This window comes from Somniosus microcephalus, chromosome 21, assembly GCF_052327205.1.
Source record: "Somniosus microcephalus isolate GS21.2 chromosome 21, FLI_Smic_1.0, whole genome shotgun sequence".
Classification (NCBI taxonomy): Eukaryota; Metazoa; Chordata; class Chondrichthyes; order Squaliformes; family Somniosidae; genus Somniosus; species Somniosus microcephalus.
Window position 1 is genome coordinate 65,357,699 of NC_141007.1, and position 18,189 is coordinate 65,375,887.

An 18,189-nucleotide genomic window follows, 5' to 3' on the forward strand; every position below is an offset into this window, starting at 1 on the left:
GTTAACAAACTGAAAGTGCAAACTTGTATTAAAAAAAATAGATTTTGGGTGAAGAAGTAACCCTCAGGGGACACAGTCTAAGGATAAAGGGTAGGCCATTTAGGACAGAAATGAGGAGGAATTTCTTCACCCAGAGAATGGTGAACCTGTGGAACTCTCTACCACAGAAGGCGGTGGAGGACAGTTCATTAAATATATTCAAGAAGGAGTTGGATATATTTCTTAAGGCTAAAGGGATCAAGGGGTATGGGGAGAAAGCAGGGTACTGAATTTGGATGATCAGCCATGATCGCATTGAATGGCGGAGCAGGCTCGAGGGGCCGAATGGCCTACTCCTGCTCCTATCTTCGATGTTTCTATGTTTAGCTTGTATTTACATTGTACCATTGGTCAATCACGATAAGTTGAATTTATTCTCCATAAAATACTTTAATTTATTCCCTAGTCACATAGTTTGTCTTCTAGGAGTGATTTGCACTGATATAAAAAAGACTTATATTTATATAGCACCTTTCAAGACCTCAGGACCTCCCAAAGCGCGTCACAGCCAATGAGGTGTAGTGTCTGTTGTAATGTGGGAAACGTGGCAGCCAATTTGCGCTCAGCAAGCTCCCACAAACAGCAATCTGACCAGATAATCTGTTTTTAGTGATGTTGATTAAGGGATAAATATTGGCCAGCACACCGGGGAGAACTCCCCTGCTCTTCTTCGAAATAGTGCCATGGGATCTTTTATGTCCACCTGAGAGAGCAGACCGGGCCTCGGTTTAACGTCTCATCCGAAAGATGGCACCTTCGACAGTGCAGCACTCCCTCAGCACTGGAGTGACAGTCTAGATTTTAGGCTCAAGTCTCTGGAGTGGGACTGGAACCCACAACCGTCTGAGGCGAGCGTGCTGCCCACTGAGCCACGGCCGACACTACTAATATTGCTGCTTACATTAATGCTCAACTTTATTTTAAAGGCACTTGAAGTGGAGAGGCAGGTCAAAAGATTCTTCTTCATTCTTTCTTCAGGTTATTTACTAGATAGGGAGGTCAGGGCTCAACTCTGTTCCCATGGTTAAGTGGAGAAAGAATAGCAATGCTGTAGTCATGTGTGTCATTAAACTAGGCAGCAGGGAGAAGTGGAAGGGAAGAAGCATCCTTTTGTTCTTCAGGGTTGCTGATTTTTATAACCTATTATTGTTTCTTATGGTTTTAATTTGGTCGGGTGCTGTAGAGCATTGATGATACATCAAAGTCATTAAATAAATCCAATGAATACTAAGTATGTGCCCTTGTTGTCTTGAGAGTATTCTCAAAGTGGTAAGCCACCTAATTATACAGAAAATTGGCTTATTCTTTTGAACAGTCTATTTAGTAATCAATGGCCTATACTAATTAATTCAGGAAATTTTCAATTCCCCACAATAAGCAATAAGTGATTTATTGTCCATTTGGCGTTAAGCTGCAGGTTGCATTCAGGGTGGATGAAGCAAAAGATGGTAATTCTGCTCGAGAAAATGTAAGCAGTGAGGGTGAGACAATAAATATATAAAAATAAGAAGCTGCAAAACGTGGACCATTTTAAAATGTGGCGTAGTAAATTTATTCCTATGTTGACACTCGGGGGGAAGGAATAAGATGCTGAGTTTTCCTGTCCCTACTCTGATAAAATCAAAAGCTTCTCTCACACAGCAGTACATTCACTAGAAGCAGAACCTTCAGTTATCTGTCAACTTAAAGACATAGTTCAGTTCACATACTGTCTTGTTGAAAATATGCTTTTGGAAAATATTGTAAGTGAAACAAACAACTTAACTGGGCAAATTCTCCAGTATTTCCCCACTTTATTACTCTGCTCAGAAGTATCTTTGGCATCCAGCCACAGTCTATCTCCTCTACCCATTCACCAACTTATTTCTTTGTTCCTTTTCATCTCTCCAGACCACATTGTCCATCTATTGTCACGGGTTTCAGCTTCATTGCTGGTCTCCTTGACCTCTCCAATCTACTTGCGACGATTTTCATTTCATCCCCATCGTGGAGAGCACTGCAAAGAAAAGCTCAGTTGTGTTAAGTGGATCATTTTGCTTTGCTAATGTATTTATTTAAAGAAAAGTAACATCACAGCATTTGCTGTGTCGCCGACATTCAGCTCCTGCCTGCGTGACAAGGCTTTGATTAATAAGAAATTTACATTGAAGCATTACCACTTGTGTCCTGCAGCAGAATCCCTGTGTAGTTAACTGCTGTACTTGGTCCCTGTCCTCTAAATTGCTAATCAAACTGCTCAAATCGCCCCTGCAAAGATGGTTTCCTTGCTCTTAGCTACTCCTTTTCTGTTGTCATGGAAATGGAGAGGGAGCGAGCAGGAGTAGCACATCCACATTGCCTGTTTCCCACAGTTGTCGTCCAGGGCAAGACACCTCATTTGACTCACTCCTCTTTATATTTTCACTTGCGTGCCCACTTCCACCGGGCTCTGCAGCGCAGTGCAGAGGCCCAATTGCTTAGCAGAGTGCCAGTAAGGAGGTGGGCACCCTGTTTACTGAAACTGGTTCCAGTAAGGAGACAGCGCTTTCTTCAAGCCAGATTTTTTTCGGTTCTATAAGGGTGTTCAAAATGGCGACGGCTGCAGCATCAATGGAGCAGTAAGTGCACCGACCCCATTTTGAGGCCCTCACCGCCCCCATTAGAACGGGTTTCAGCGTGTTAATATCGACCCCATTGCTGCAATACAGAATAAAATGTTGGTGAAGTTTCACAAAGGTGGGCTGAATTTCTCACCCGGAGAAGCCACTAAAAATGATCACCACTGTCAAGGTATTTCACAATTCTAAATCAAAATTGCTTGTCTGTCCACCCAAAAATAGCAGCTAAAATATTAAGCGTGCAACAATTGTCTGAATAGTCCAGATCGGAGCTTCCGCACTTAACCAACCCGTACATTCATTTCTTGTGATTCTGAAAGTTCTTTCCCCCCCACTCGCCGTCTGTTATCATTTTCTTTTTTCATTGATGTGAAGCATGAGCTGATAGTTTAACACAAGGCACCAGCGATCGTTTGCTCACAGGACAGTGGCCATGGTGCCTTTGGGAAAGCAAATAGCAGTAATGAATGTGTACAGACAGTAATTGCCAGAATAGATACAGGCCTGGCTTCCTGTTGCCCCATCAGTAAAATAATACAAAATTTGGCATTTCTGTTTGACTATAACCTTTATCAGAGTATTGCAACATTATGATTGTCACTGAGTGCTGTGGTCCCACTTACTGTACCTTAAAATCCAATTTTAAATCAAGGCGACTGTGCAACCATCACTTAAACCTTCTAAGCAAGGATAAGTATCTATGAAATATATTAGTAGTGCAGAATAAAAACGTTTGCCAACCCAATACTAACAAGCATGACCTTCAGTTAAATTGCAATGTGCTTTCCGCCCCCCCCTTCTTTCTCCCCTCTGCAGTCTTTTTTAAGTTTATTTCCCCCCCTCCACTTTGTGTCATGCTATTGTATATGGATTTACAATTTCTCGCCTTGATTTCAAATTGGATTTTAAGGTAAGTGAGACCACAGCACTCAGTGACACTCCTACTGTTGCAATACTCTGATAAAGGTTATAGTCAAACCGAAATGCCAAATCTTGTATTGTATTTTCAAAGAAATATAGAGACATTGGCAACGGTTCAAAGAAGAAGAATAAAGATGGTATCTGGCCGTAGATCAATTAGCTATGTGGAGATATTAGGAGGTAAAGCTTTTCTCAGATGGAAAAAAGACACGGGAGGGAAGTATTTCATCCAAGGCTCTGCATCATTAAAGGAATGAATAGATGGATGTGGAAGAATTTTGCTGAACTACAAGAGAACTAGTAAGGAGAAATGAGCTAAAGAAACCACAAGCAAAATGTGCAGAGGACTATCCACTTCACACGTTGAGTTGTTGAAGTCCTGGAATTGATTGCTGTCAAGTGCAGTGATGCAGGATCAGTTTGAAGCCTTCAAAAAAAAAGGACTGGTTTCTTCACTTAACGGGGAGCAGAGGGGGGCAAGCGTGATGCCCGGCAGGAGGGAGATGGAAATGTGCAGTGTTGAATAGAGACTTAACAAGATTGAGCTGGATAGCTGAGCCATCTTGTCTCATTCCTACTTTCTCCATGTACTAATGGGCTACTTAAACACAGATGAGGTAAAATTACTCTGTGATATTAGCATATGGGTATACACCGCCATTGAAATAGTGGACAAAGGTGGGAAGACAAGTGCAACTGCAAGTTTGATAGGAAAGTCCTAGAATGTCTGACTGGCAAGCAGGCTTCAAGGCAATCGGGCTGCTTTTCTTAAATTAATTCCTGGGATGTGGGCGTCGCTGGCAAGGCTGGCATTCATTGCCCACCCCTAGTTGCCCTTGAGAATGTGGTGGTGGGACTTCTTCATGAACTGCTGCGTTCTATGTGGTGCTGGATAAGGAGTTTCAGGATTTTGACCCAGTGACAATGAAGATTTTGGAAAAGGTTGTGTGAGAAGCTGCAAAAACAAAAAGTTCCTGTTACTTTCTCGGGCCAACCTTGGCTTGCTGCATGCTAACCTCTAACCCTCTGATCTGAGGGGGCTCCCAAGAGCAAGGACCATCATCAGCTTCTTTAGGCACCCCTCAAAATGGGGTGGCAGAGCCACGAATGACCCCTCCCGCCTCATTTCCATGGCTGCCACATCCTGTGTATGTTGTCAGCATTTCCCAGGTGCTACAGAGAGGAATAGATGTCACGCTCCGAATTCTGTATTACCAACAGGACCCTCTAGAATCACAAAATACTGGAGCCGGAATCTGGAAATAGTTCCTGAAAAATATATAAAGAAGAAAAAAGTGACAAAAGAAGCAGCTTGGAGGAGGAATAAGTACTTTCAAAACTAAAACTGAAAAATAAGGTACTTGCTCCTGCCTACTAGCTTTATGTTAACTAAAGCTCCTAGCTCTTGGAGTCAGGCCTAATAAGGGATCAGCAATCAAAACTCTGCAGAGTTATACTCAGAATCAAGTGACATTTTATGGACAGACACACTATGAGGGCAGTCCCTTCAGCTTGACCTCTCTGATATCAGTGCACATTTCCTGCGCCAGGTAACAGGAGGATTATTCAAACTTTTCAGTGGTCTTTTTACATTAAAGGTTGTAGCTTTTTGCATGGTGACAAACCGCTTTAAAAATGGTAGAGCGTGCAAAACTAGCCACTAAAATGTGATTAACAGGAATTTATTACCTTTCTGTCTAAAGTGGCATAATGCAGACAGCAACAGTATTGCATAGTTTTATATACCTTGTGTCAGCTGTGGTTCAGTGGGTAGCACTCTCTCACCTCTGAGTCAGAAGGTTGTGGGTTCAAGTCCCACTCCAGGGACTTGAGCACAAAAGCTAGGCTGACTCTTCAGTGCAGTGCTGTGGGAGTACTGCACTGTCGGGGGTGCCGTCTTTCAGATGGGACGTTAAACCGAGGCTCCATCTACTCTCTCAAGTGGATGTAAAAGAACCTATGGCACTATTTCAAAGAAGAGGAGGGGAGTTATCCCTGGCCAATATTTATCCCTCAATCAACATCACTAAAACAGATTATGTGGTCATTATTACATTGCTGTGCACAAATTAGCTGCCGCGTTTCCTACATTACACCACTTCAAAAGTACTTCATTGGCTGTAAAACGCTTTGTGACATCCGGTGGTCGTGAAAGGCGCTATATAAGTGCAAGTCTTTCTTTCTACACTGTAGTTTAAATTAAAAATAAGCATGGTCTCACATGTGACAATCAGGATTAGATTCCCGAGGTACTTTGTTAATTGGATGGATTTTTGGGAGAAATCTTTTCCAATAAAAAAAGTGTGTTTTATATTTAGGAATCATGTGCAAATTAGTGTGGTAATTAATGCAGCCATTCCTAATCTGACTTTTAACAGGTGTGCTATAGATAATGTAACTTGTTGTTACCTCTAGACTTGACTATTCCAACGCACTCCTGGCTGGCCTCCCACAGTCCACCCTACGTAAACTTGAAGTCATCCAAAACTCGGCCGTCCATGTCCTAGCTCACACTAAGTCCCGTTCGCCCATCACCCCTGTGCTCGCTGACCTACATTGGCTCCCAGATAAGCAGTACCTCGATTTCAAAATTCTCATAGTTGTTTTCAAATCCCTCCATGGCCTCGCCCCTTCCTATCTCTGTAATCTCCTTCAGCCCCACAAATCCCCCGAGATATCTGCGCTCCTCTAATTCTGCGCTCGAGGATCCCTGATTATAATCGCTCAACCTTTGGTGGCCGAGCCTTCTGTTGCCTCGGCCCTAAGCTCTGGAATTCCCTGCCTAAATCTCTCCACCTCTCTACCTCTCTTTCCTCCTTTAAGACGCTCTTAAAACCCACCTCTTTGACCAAGCTGCCCTAATTTATCCTTATGTGGATTAGTGTAAAAAATTTTTGTCTTAAAATACTCCTGTGCAGCGCCTTGGGACATTTTACTATGTTAAAGGCACTATGTAAATACAAGTTGTTGTTGTTGTTGTTTCCATGGAGATGGCAAAGGTGAAAACTTTAATAAATTCACTCTTTAGTCATAAAACTGATTCAACTCCTTTTTTTCTCAGAATGAAACTTGACCATCCCAGATGCAGTCATAGTTCGCTGACAAAAAAGCCCGTATTTATAGTCACTGTAGCTTTCATAATACAGTACTGGAGCGGCACAGAGCCATTTGAGAGCTGTTGGAAATAAAATTCAAAGATTGCTGCTTTTGCTTCCATTCAAGGGGTTAGCGAATTCTCGAGAAAAGTGCAATTAATACAAGTGTCACACCTGGCATCTGTAGACTTTTGTCCTTTTTAATCTACCTGTGCTTATCAAGTTTGGAGTTGAAAGTGCTGGAAACTATGAGAAATGGTAAATATTTGCATGCAGTGCAAGCATGAAGCACACTCAGAGATATAAAACGGGTCATGTGGCCCAGGGCTCATCTTGTACTGCCGTGACAATATACAGTACTTTAAACCAGACAATGGGAGACATTACCTATTGCATCCCTTTACCTCTTATTGCTTAGTCTTCCATTTACTTTCATTAAGACACTCTAGGACCCTGGAAGGCATTTTGTTATCAAAGGGAATCACCATCAAAGCAAATCAACATCCCAGATGCAAAATCAAAATGCTCTACAATAGTCTAGCATGCACTCTGAGAACTACAAAGTGCAGCGGGAAAAATTGGGTTACTTTGCACCTCCCGTTAGCGCTAGGGTGCTAATGGGGCGCAAAGCAACTAGCACCCGGGCATGGCATGGCACACGCCTCCCGTAAAATTCAGCGGGAGGTTTACGGCGGCGCTAACTGGTGGTGCCCCGGTAATGCCGATGACGTCATCGCCGTGCACAGCCCCCCTGATCGCGCCCCGGCCGCGATCTTCGAGAGCGCCCCCTGACTTACCGCCGGACGCTATGTCCGACGGGGTCGGGGGGCCTACCTGCGGCCGGGGAGGCGCAATTTAAAGGCGAGGTGCCGGGCGGCCATTTTTGTTGCTGGCCACCTGCCAGCACTCCCATCTCCGGCCTCCTGAACACACCCCACCCCACCGCCCCCCCGCGGAGTGCCAGCTGCGCTCCAAGAGCCCGGCACTTCCCTTGAGTGCCGGGCTCTTTTGCCGGCACTCCCAATCCCCAGAGGCCCAGCTGGGCCCCGGGTCGCGCTGTGCATGGCCCCTCCCTTTAAGAAGAGGGGGAAGGCCTGCAATACCGCGGCACGTAGCGCGCCGATACTGACTCGCAGCGCCCCAAGACGGATGTGGGGTGCTTCCAGTAGCGCCCCGCTTCCCTCTTGGGGCGCAACCACTCAATTTCCGGCACAGGGGCGCTAATTTTTCCAGGGCGCTAAAAATAGCGCTCCGGCGAAGTTAGCGTCAAATGGGGAGCTACTCAATTTTGAGCCCGCAGTGTTTTAAACAGAATCTTACTTGGTAGAAAGCCTGATTTTTTTACTATCACTTTCACTTGAATACTTTTTCCAGATTTATTGCAGTTCATCACAAAGTAAAACCTTTAACTGTTTTGTTTTGGTGGAAGTATCCGAAAGGCAAACTAGACTAAATGTCAGTGTGAAATGTGCTCATTGGAAATGGCTAGGCTCAAGTTTACCATTATTGGGGTTTTTTTTAAATCAGGAACCTTGGTGAAGGCCTGTAGTGCAGAACAATCTCAAGGTTGAAACAATAGGAAAGTGTAAATGAAAAAGTATAAGGTGACAAGCTTTACTTGTAACTCATTTGGACGTGTGAGGGAGGTGTTAGCAGAGTCTCCCCAGGCAGCATTCCAGCCTTGGATGGTTTCGGTCTTATGATGAGGTAAGACTTGTGTCATTTGGCACAAAAGAAAGTGAGCTTCTTGGAAGCAGTTTGAACAATGGAGGAGATGTGGGAATTCCACTGAGGTCAAAAGAGATAGTGAGGCAGAAAAGGTCAACGGATGAAGATGAACTAAGGGTGGAACCACCAAAGATTAAGGTGATTGTCGTAATTTGGCCTTGCAAGTAACTGCCTTTGAAGAATTGAAAGAGTCAAGGTTTGCATTGTCCCATTCAAGGGCATGGAACAGATAAACTGAGATGAATAAATCAACAGAAGCTATTGTCTCTAGTTGTAGAGTGCTTGCTTTTGTACAGAACCTGAATCCCTTAATTATATTCAGTGAGATAGTCATTCTCAGGATCATAATCATCCGACTGTGTCTCAGAAAATGGTTGTATTGCTGAGACTGGTGGCTTTACTGTAACTAAACTCAAATGTACTTCTTTCCCTGTTTCAATAAATTGTCAGCAGACTCTTCTCTTAGGCAGTCCCTCGGAACCGAGGATGACTTGCTTCCACATTAAAAATGAGTTCTCGGGTGACTGCTGAGTCCAGTGCGAGACCTACAGTCTCTGTCACAGGTGGGGCAGACGGTGGTTGAAGGGGCGGGTGGGTGGGGTGCTTGGGTTGACGTGCGCTCCTTCCGTTGTATGCGCTTGGCTTCCGCTTGCTCCCGGCGAAGAGACTCGAGGGGGTTGATTTTCAGTGTGCCGTGAGGCAGGCTTTTAGGCGTGTGGGGGACTAAAATCCCGAATTCGGGGGTCCCGACACCATCCCGCCCAAAACCCGCCTCCATGTAAGTTTCAAAGGAGGCGGGTACCCGCCCCGCACTGGGACCCGCCGACCCGAGGCGGGAAGGGATTAGTGCCAATTAACTGCCTGTTAACAGGTAGTTAACAGGCAGTTTTTAGCCTAATCCCTATTTTGAAGGTTGTCGTGTGGGATTCCCAACGGCTCCAAACCACGCCAAGTTAGAGGAGTCGGACCGTCGGGTTGAGGGACTTGGAGGGGACGAGATTTCGGTGTTCAGGTGGGTGATGGGTGCATGAGTGCAAAGGTAAGTGTGTTTGGTGTGTCTAAAGTGTGTAAAGAAGTTTAAATTACCTGTACTTACCTTTACAGCCTTCCTTCCTCTAGGTTCCGGGAGTCCATCATTCAGCCGGCACAGAAAGCAGAATGGCCGCGAGCTGTCAAAAGTGACAGCCTGCAGCTTTCAGTGCTGGCGAGATTTCTAACTGAGTCTGCGTAGAAGGACTCAGGTTAGAAGTAAGACTGTCAGTGTTTGACAGCTTCAAACAGCTGTGAAACACTGATATTTCATCTGTCAACACGTCTTGACAGATGAAATTTCAGTCTGTGACGTCACCTGTTGCTGGGTGGCCCTTATGTACTGGCCGCGCTAGACGTGCTCCTATCTAGTTATCCAGCAAGTTAAACACTTATTCAAAAATAATTCTTCGTGAAGCCGGTTGCTGTTTTGAAGCTTTACTTGAACAAATTTGTGAAACTGTAAATAAAGATAAAGTATGTTTTGTACATAAACTGAGTACTATACATTCGATATTACATAAGATATAACATATTTACAACAGTAGAATAGACTAATTGTATAACTAACTAACATTTGGACTAACTTCTATAGCTATCAAATATTAACCTTTTATAAACATAGTATTATCAAAATATTACTCTGACAACGTTGCTATTATGCTAAGGAACAAAGATACTCACAGATATTGCGCTTGGCCTAACATATGAAATCAGATTACATTGGATTGTAAAACCCTTATGGAATGCTCCATTACTGCCAGGTTCTTCCTGGAATTCTACTTCCTGTGTTACACAGGAAGAAAGGAACAAAGGTCAAATGACCTCACACAGGAAGAAAGATCAGATGACCTTTCCAGCATACAAACTGTTAACACAATAACCACCACCAGAGGGTGCTATCTGCACACATAAAATGTTCACTGCATGTAAAAAGTCCATTGGTCCAGAACACCTTAATTGGCCTGGGCGGGCTCAACAAGGTCAATCAAGTGAAAATCGCGTGGATTGGCCACTTCTCGATGGAGGCGGGACTACAACCCGAAAGTTGTAGTCCCACCTCTTTCCCGACTTCTGAATGAAAATCCAGCCCGAGGTGTTCGGCGCCTACCTTTGTCAGCAGTCAATCTCCAGGCCTTAATGGTGAAATTTCCAAATTGATGGGATGATGCTCCAAACAAGAATTCAATGTATTGCTGGGTAAACATAGAAACATAGAAGATAGGAGCAGGAGTCGGCCATTCGGCCCCTTGAGCCTGCTCTGCCATTTAATGAGATCATGGCTGATCATCCCAATTCAGTACCCTGTCCCTGCTTTCTCCCCATATCCCTTGATTCCTTTAGCCTTAAGAAATATATCTAACTCCTCTTGAATATATTTAATGAATTGGCCTCAACTGCCTTCTGTGGTAGAGAATTCCACAGGTTCACCACTCCCTGGGTGGAAATTCCTCCTCATCTCTGTCCTAAATGGCTTACCCCTTATCTTTAGACTGTGACCCCTGGTTCTGGACTCCCCTGCCATCAGGAACATCCTTCCTGCATCTAGTCTGTCCAGTCCTGTTAGAATTTTATAAGTTTCAATAAGATCCCCTCTCATTCTTCTAAACTCCATCGAATATAAGCCCAATCGACCCAATCTCTCCTCATACGTCATTCCTGCCATCCCAGGTATCAGTCTGGTGAATCTTCGCTGCACTCCCTCCATGGCAAGAACATCCTTCCTCAGATAAGGCGACCAAAACTGCACACAATACTCAAGGTGTGGTCTCACCAAGGCCCTGTACAACTGCAGCAAGACATGGTGTATTTTCAGTTGTGAAAGTGGCTGCTAATCATTCATAAAATCAAAACCGGTGCTTTCACAGAAGATAGCATTTGCTTGATTACACAGAAACTCCATTAACTTGCTTGGAACAATTTCAACACTTAAGTCAGGCAAACAAACAGAAAAAAAAAGTTCTGTGCAAATCAACTAAAATGAAGAAAACTCAGGAATAAAATATTATTTGGGAGGAAAATATTGTTATTAGTGAGAATTAAGAGCCTGTAATCGTCAAATTATACTGCTTCTCTCTCTAGACATAAAAGATGAACTTTCAGTCAGCGAAGTTCGCTTAATGCCCACTTACTACATTCCTGTGTGCTATTTTATGAGGCGTTAACCTGTTCATTAGCAATGGGCTTGTGTCTGTAAAAATAGTGCACACAGGAATGTAATACAAGTCATACTGAAGTTCTATCCTCGAGTTCCCTTTCTCACCACATCCAATCCTATCCCTGTAATTAGCGTATATGTTTTTAGAACGCAGGCAGAACATAAATGAACTATACTCAGGGCTATACATTGGGGAGACCAAACGCAGATTGGGTGACCGCTTTGCGGAACACCTCCGTTCAGTCCGTAAGGGTGACCCCAAGCTTCCGGTCGCCTGTCATTTTAATTCACCGTTCCATTCCCACTCGGACCTCACCGTCCTCTTGCATTGTTCCACGGAAGTTCACTGTAAACTCGAGGAACAGCACCTCATCTTCCGATTAGGCACTTTACAGCCTTCCGGACTCAATATCGAGTTCAACAATTTCAGATCATAACCTCGGCCCCTATTACATTTTTACTTATATTTTTTATCCACACCTTTGTTTTGGTTTCCACCCCCCCCCCTTTCCTTTTTTTTTCTCTCTCCCACATGGCAGCTGTCTCCCATTCTGCCAGCGCATTTCACACCTAATCTATAGCCGTCTTTTGTCTCCACTAGTCCTATCACCATCTCGTCTCATTTTGAATACCTCTTAATGTCTCTTCTCTTTTGTTCTCTCCCAGCCCGGCCTCTTAATCTATTTCATTCCCTGTGCCTCTTTAGTCTTGATAAAGGGTTTTGACCTGAAACGTTGACTGTAATTTCTCTCCACGGATGTTGCCTGGCCTGCTGAGTTTTTCCAGCATTTTCTGTTGTTATACTCAGGGCTCATTCCATTTTGTTATTAATTCTAATCCAGTGATCTGAAGAACAAATGGGTTTGAGATATTACTCTCTAGCGTACTTTTCCATCTTGGTAACACATTGGAAAATCTCCCTGCAACAAAGAGGAGTATGAATTTGATTATCAGTACTCTGAGTGTCAGCGCCAGTTTGAACAAGAGGTTAGCTACTAACCCTGAAAGCCGGCAGTAAAATAATTTATGGATTGGTTTTGTGTCCTAATAAACAATGAACATTTTGTTAATATTATATTGATGGCTATACTTTTGTTTAATTTCAGCCTTATAACAGGATGACAGTTTACATTGAATATCTGGTGATCTCTCTATAGCATGATACTTTACATGCCGAAATGAGAAGTTCAAAGTCTATATCCATAGAGATGAATTTATATGTGACTTTGCGTGTAATTTACCGTAGCACCCAATGTGTTTTGAAGAATAATCATAAGTGGGAGTGTCAATTTTCCTTGAAAATAGTGAATTTAAGTCACTAGGCAGCCGAGGCTCAGTGGGTAGCACTCTGGAAGGCTAAGAAATAGAGTCAGAAAGTCGTGGGTTCAAGTCCCACTCCACAGACTTGAGCACATAAATCTAGGCTGCCGCTCCAGTGCAGTGCTGAGGGAGTGCTGCACTGTCACAGGTGCAGTCTTTCGGATGAGACGTTAAACCAAGGCCCCGTCTGCTCTCTCAGGTGGATGTAAAAGATCCCAGGGCACCTTTTCAAAGAAGAACAGGGGAGTTATCCCCGGTGTCCTGGCCAATATTTATCCCTCAATCAACATTAAAAAAACAGATGATCTGGTCATTATCGTTGCTGTTTGTGGGAGCTTGCTGTGTGTAATTGGCTGCCGCGTTTCCTACATTACAACAGTGACAACACTTCAAAAAGTACTTCATTGGCTGCCTTTGATCCATATCCCTTGATAACCTTACCGAAAACTCGATTGGTCTCAGTCTAGAACATTTCTATTGACCCAGCATCCACAGCCTTTTGGGGAGAGAGTTCCAGATTTCCACTGCTATAACTCAGATATTTTTGACACTTTCCATTGCAATATCAATCCCTATGTGTTATGATCCTGCTTGATAGTTTAGTCTGTTATGAGAGTACCGAGCGTGACGGATATTACTTGTCTGCTGAAGTAGTGTGGGCGCATATTGGGAATCCTGAGACAGTAAGTGAGTCTTGTTTGCTCAGGGCAGACAGTCCCAGATTACTTGGTGCACAAGGTCTCACTTTAATTCATAGGAAGCACGGGCTTGTCTATGGGCGCTGACTCTTGTGTTAGGCACAGGGAAAAGTATCTGGGGAAGTCTGAATCATAAGTGAAGTGCTGACATGCAGGCATTTCCAGCACTTCAATCAGAAGTGGGAAACTTTGCTGATATTGCCCCTCTATAGCCAAGGTCATTGAGGCCAATTATGGTGCCTCTTGGCTGAGCTTCAGTTAACTCAGAACAGACTGGAGATTGAAGCTCAGGTTTCCTAGTGTGCATGCTTCAGTTACACACTTGGCAAACTCACTGAGGGAGTGTTCCCAATTTCTTTTATAAAGAGAAGTCAACAGGTACATTTCTGCTTGGTTAGTGGTAAAGAAGGAAAGACTTACATTTATACAGCGCCTCTCATGACCTCAGGAGCTTGATCGGGTGGATGCGGTGAGGATGTTTCCACTGATGGGTGAGATTAGAACTAGGGGACATAATCTTAGAATAAGGGGCTGCCCTTTCAAAACTGAGATGAGAAGGTCACGGAAGGAGCCCCGGGAGGGGCGGCTGGTGAGCAGGCCCGGGCGTTGGGCTGAAGATTGTCGGACAGGAGGAATGGTGGAAATGAAATGGCGGCGCGCACAGACGCAGCGGCTTTGCTTCTCCCAGGACGGTGCTATTTACGTTTAATGTTAATGTTATTTGTACTGGACTCATGGGAGCTTGCAAGATCACATTTCGTTGTTCATGTACTTGTGCATTGTACAATGACAATAAAGTTGAATTATTATTATTATTAACTTCTTCACTCAGAGGGTAGTAAATCTATGGAATTTGCTACCCCAGAGAGCTGTGGAAGCTGCAACATTAAATAAATTTTAAATGGAGATAGACATTTTCCTAGCAGATAAGGGAATTAAGGGTTACGGGGAGAGGGCAGGGAAGTGGACGTAAGTCTAGATTCAGATCAGCCATGATCCTATTGAATGGCGGAGCAGGCCCGAGGTGCCGTATGGCCTACTCCTGCTCCTATTTCTTATGTTCTTATGTAGGACATCCCAAAGCACTTTACAGTCAATGAAGTACTTTTGAAGTGTAGTCACTGTTGTAATGTAGGAAACGCGGCAGCCAACTTGCGCACAGCAAGCTCCCACAAACAGCAATGTGATAATTACCAAATAATCTGTTTTTGTGATGTTGATTGAGGGATAAATATTGGCCCCAGGACACCGGGGATAACTCCCCTGCTCATGGGATTTTTTACGTCCACCTGAGAGAGCAGACGGGGCCTCAGTTTAACGTCTCATTCAAAAGACGGCACCTCCAACAGTGCAGCACTCCCTCAGTACTGCACTGGAGTGTCAGCCTGGAATTTTGTGCTCAAGTCTCTGGAGTGGGGCTTGAACCCACAGCCTTCTGACTCAGAAGCAGTATGATGGCTTGTTGGCTTACTGGACCATTTTTCTGGAGAATGCAGTTAAAAAATGTCATTGTAAAATAAAACTTGCACGGCCAGCATTTATTGCGTATCCCTAGTTGCCCTTGAGACGGTGCTGGTTGATTTTCTTGAACCGCTGCAGTCTGTGCAGTGAGGGCACTCCCACAGTGCTGGTAGTTCCAGGACGTTGACCTAGCGACGATAACTGAGCTTATGAAGATACCCCAAATTATTCAGGATATAACTTACTTCGATGATGGGACTTCTGTTTGTGAAGATTCAGTAAGACTATATTTGCTCAATTCACTGAATAATCAAGAAGCTATTTTTTTACACTCAGCTTCACCCAGATCCTTCCTGAGCGAAAGATCAACACGTATCAGCCTTTACAGTAGAGGACACTAAAAATATCCCAACACTGGACAAACAGGGGGCAATGGGGGGGGGGGGGGGGGGAGGAGCTAAACACGATTAAAATCACTAAGGAGATGGTACTCAGTAAAATAATGGGACTTAAGGCGGATAAATCCCCCGGACCTGATGGCCTACATCCTAGGGTCTTGAGAGAAGTGGCGGTAGGGATTGTGGATGCATTGGTGATTATTTTCCAGAACTCCCTGGACTCAGGAAAGGTCCCGGCAGATTGGAAAACTGCTAATGTAACACCCTTATTTAAGAAGGGAAGTAGACAAAAAGCTGGAAACTATAGACCAGTTAGCCTAACATCTGTGGTTGGCAAAATGTTGGAGTCCATTATTAAGGAAACAGTAACAGAGCATTTGGATAAACATAATTTAATAGGACAGAGTCAGCATGGTTTTATGAAGGGGAAGTCATGTTTGACAAATTTGCTCGAATTCTTTGAGGATGTAACATACAGGGTGGATAAAGGGGAACCAGTGGATGTAGTGTATTTGGACTTCCAAAAGGCATTTGACAAGGTTCCACACAAAAGATTACTGATCAAGATAAGAAATCACGGGATTGGGGGTAATATACTGGCATGGGTGGAAGATTGGCTATCTAACAGAAAACAAAGAGTTGGGATAAATGGTTCATTCTCGGGCTGGCAATCAGTAACTAGTGGTGTTCCGCAGGGGTCAGTGCTGGGACCCCAACTCTTTACAATCTATATTAACGATTTGGAGGAAGGGACCGAGTGCAACATATCCAAGTTTGCCGACGATACAAAGATGGGAGGGAAAGCAGTGAGTGAGGAGGACATAAAAAACCTGCAAAAGGACATAGACAGGCTAAGTGAGTGGGCAGAGATTTGGCAGATGCAATATAATGTTGGAAAGTGTGAGGTTATGCACTTTGGCAGAAAAAATCAAAGAGCAAGTTATTATCTAAATGGAGAGAAACTGCAAAGTGCTACAGTACAAAGGGATCTGGGGGTCCTGGTGCATGAAACACAAAAAGTTAGTATGCAGGTGCAGCAGGTGATCAGGAAGGCCAATGGAATCTTGGCTTTTATTGCAAGGGGGATGGAGTATAAAAACAGGGAAGTCTTGCTGCAGTTATACAGGATATTGGTGAGGCCACACCTGGAATACTGCATGCAGTTTTGGTTTCCATATTTAAGAAAAGATATACTTGCTCTCGAGGCGGTTCAGAGAAGGTTCACTCGGTTGGTTCCGGAGATGAGGGGGTTGACGTATGAGGAAAGGTTGAGTAGGTTGGGACTCTACTCATTGGAGTTCAGAAGAATGAGAGGCGATCTTATCGAAACATATAAGATTGTGAGGGGGCTTGATCGGGTGGATGCGGTGAGGATGTTTCCACTGATGGGTGAGACTAGAACTAGGGGGCATAATCTAAGAATAAGGGGCTGCCCTTTCAAAACTGAGATGAGGAGAAACTTCTTCACTCAGAGGGTAGTAAATCTATGGAATTTGCTACCTCAGAGAGCTGTGGAAGCTGCAACATTAAATAAATTTAAAATGGAGATAGACAGTTTCCTAGCAGATAAGGGAATTAGGGGTTACGGGGAGAGGGCAGGGAAGTGGACGTGAGTCTAGATTCGGATCAGCCATGATCCTATTGAATGGCGGAGCAGGCCCGAGGGGCCGTATGGCCTACTCCTGCTCCTATTTCTTATGTTCTTATAAAACGGCTTGATTGCATTTTTCTGGCAAAACACAGAGAAATTTTACAAATAAATAACTGCATTATGCAGTCAGGTTCTCAAAGCATCCCAAACATACCTGTACCCTGCACGACAAAAACAAATGACTGGGGAACATTTAATAAATCATTTGGAAACAAACAAGTCAAAGCTGCTCTAATCACCCTGTACTCCCTGGTGATGGTTAAATGTCTACGTGTTGTAGCTGGAGATTTGTTCTCTGGAGTCGGTTTAATTGTCAGCTAAGTACACAAGTCACCGCTGAAGGTATCAGCAGTGTGAAGTGTGGATGGAATAATCTGGGAAAACACAGTGTAACAGAAGGATGTAAGATGGAACATAAGGCAGGAGGATAGGTGATGCATCAAGTTAAATCCTGTCCATCAGGAATAGTCTTTACATAGTGAGCTTTAAAAGCGTATTTTTGGGGGGGAGAAATTACATGATCAGAAAATACAGATTTTCAAAGAGAAAAAGGAGAGAGGAAGGGAGCTTAAGTGAGGGAATCGACCTCGCAGCATCTTTCCACTCAATAGATGTGATTTAGGTATTTATTACACAAAATGTAGTCAGTGATAGTTGTGCAATTTAATGCTTGCCGGCAATGCCAGTCTAAAGCAGACCAAAGGAGCACAATGTGTTGTTGTTTCTTTTCTGTCAACATGTGTTAGTTGAATACAAAAAGTGAGTAAATTGTGACAGTTTTTTTTAAAGAAGAGTGAGGCTATAATGAATAGGACATAGTTCCTAAGTTGCAAAAAGCCCCATTGCTGCAGAATAAATCCATTTGGCTGTGATTAATATGTCGGTTTGTTTATTGGTTGTTTTAGCCATTAGTTATTAGCTGTGCCAGGCTAAGGGAATTGTGTCTCTAAATATTCACCCACGGGAAACAGATAGCCTGAAATAGTCAAATACATTGTGTGTGCATATTGCGAGAGTGTGCATGCAAAGCTTTGTCTACATGTCAGATCTATGCTCTTAAACCATATTTGCGCTTTGAAATCTAAGTGAAACAT

General features: G+C 43.8%; 1 long non-coding RNA gene across 1 annotated transcript; it reads right to left on the reverse strand.

The window, feature by feature from the left end:
* Positions 1–1,564: 1,564 nt before the first annotated feature.
* On the reverse strand, positions 1,565–10,379 carry LOC147102892 (uncharacterized). The gene is made up of 3 exons (XR_015073183.1): positions 10,094–10,379; positions 4,574–4,826; positions 1,565–2,035 (listed from the first exon to the last, which is right to left on the reverse strand). It is a non-coding gene; the product is annotated as an uncharacterized LOC147102892 (long non-coding RNA).
* Positions 10,380–18,189: the final 7,810 nt, after the last annotated feature.